This window comes from Polistes canadensis, unplaced genomic scaffold (genome assembly GCF_001313835.1).
Source record: "Polistes canadensis isolate GaletaPanama2010 unplaced genomic scaffold, ASM131383v1 scaffold_505, whole genome shotgun sequence".
Taxonomy (NCBI): Eukaryota; Metazoa; Arthropoda; class Insecta; order Hymenoptera; family Vespidae; genus Polistes; species Polistes canadensis.
The window spans coordinates 18,767-20,878 of record NW_014570052.1 but is presented as its reverse complement, the minus strand read 5'-3'; positions in this window follow the sequence as shown (position 1 = coordinate 20,878).

Sequence of the window (2,112 nt, the reverse complement as noted above, 5' to 3'; positions counted from 1 at the left end):
TTTTCGATAACGCCCTTTAAATTGGCCCTTCGCGTCACGGATCGCTCCGCGACCATGAAACTCATTCATGGGCTCGTACACACACATACACACAGAGAAATATACAAATATTCTACACATAGGTGTATATGGCCCGGAAGTGCAACGAGTCAATTCGTGAAATGGCACATTTTTATCGAGGAAACGCGTAATGAAAGCAACCATCCGAAAGGGTTCTCTTTCGTGACGTGCGTCATGCTTCGATTCATGAAAAATTGATCGATATGCGAAAAGTATTTGTTTCCTATTTCTTTTTTTATCTTTTTTATTTTCCATACCTTCCGTTTCCTGCATCGTAATAGTCACCGTGTTGTATTTTGTATTATATCTCGTTAGTTAGGTCAATGATTTTCAAAAGGGGTAGATTTATAACGTACAATATTATAATTTAAGATTTTACACGCTATTTTCTTTTTTACTTATCATTATATGTATATATATCGATTGAAATAAAAGATAAATAAAATAATAAACAGGAAAAAAAGGGAAGACAGGAGACAATTTTATACACGAGGTGAAGTATTTTTTTGCGAAATGATAAAAAACATTTGAGAGGAAGTAAAGGAAGACGTTTTCTTTTCTTGTCCTTTATTTATTTTTTCTTTTCTTTTCTTTTCTTTTCTTTTTTGTTTATCATGGCTCTCACGGTTCTCGAACACCGAGTATTTTTTCGTCTCGTGGCTCGTGAACGAAAAGAGAAAAAAAAATTAAGAAAAAACGAAAATGAAGAAGGAAAAGGAAGAGAAAGAGAAAGAGAAAGAGAAAGAGAAAGAGAAAGAGAAAGAAAGAAACGTTTTACAATTGCGAACGTAATCGGAAGCGAACACTTACCGTGACGTCCCGTAAAAGAGCGAAGGGTGAAAGAGATCTCGAACAAGGTGGGCCCTAAGTCCCGTTAACGGTCTTCAGAAACGTAATCCCACGTCAGAGCTTGTACATATCGAATACGAGTCTCACGAATCGCGCCGGATGTCGACATTTGCCAAAATTTTTCTTCATCAAAATATTACGAATTATTATTTTCTTTATATGCAACAGTAATAAAAAATATATATTATCATTTGTAAATTATGAATTTTTAATATATATATATATATACGAGATTACTTAAATATAATGATATTATTATAATCCATAAATTAATCCGACTACGAACAAAATTCGATATATTTTAAATTCAATATTAATTGCAATATATTTTTACGAGATCTTGAAATATAATTAAATTATAACGTATACATATATTAATACGATTTTTAAATGAATTAATTGTACAATATACATTACGCGTATATTTGAGAAATAACAAAATGATCGTATAATATTGTTAGAAAAATAAAGAAAAAAAAACAAAAAAAAAAGAATATAATTATAACGTATACATTAATAATAATAATTCTAACAAATTTTCACAAATAATAATAATAATAATTAATCGATTGATCATGATAGATCGTTAAGGTTAAAAGGAGATTCATATGAAAAAAAAAAAAGAAAAAAAAAGAAATGAAAGATATTCTTGATGATGATGATGATAATGATGAATACATGTGAAACAAAATTATGATTATAGGTAAAGTGGCACACGTGTTTCTCTCTATGAACCTTAGAAGAGTCATCGTTATATTACTCATTCTTTAAGAATTTATAATGGAATGCGTTCGTTGAATTTGTTCAACGCATTCCTGGTATTACAGTGGCGCGACCGATCTATCAAGGAGAATAAATCTGCGTAGATGACGACGACACTCGCGTTATTTCATTGTCAGATAAAAAAAAAAAAAAAATACGGTAATAAGAAGAAGAAGATGATGATGATGAAAAAGAACAATGAAAAAGAAATAATCAAATATCGTAAATTTTAAATGAGATCATAAAACAAACTTCATATACGAACCGATGATTATGAAAATAGCATAAGAGATAATCGATTATTATCATACATGTGTATTATTTTTTATTTATACTTCGATTTAAGTATATTATAAAGATATATATATATATATTTTTTGTTGAAGGCCAATAAAAATATTATACAAATTGATAATTAGACATTTTTAAATTATCTATTTT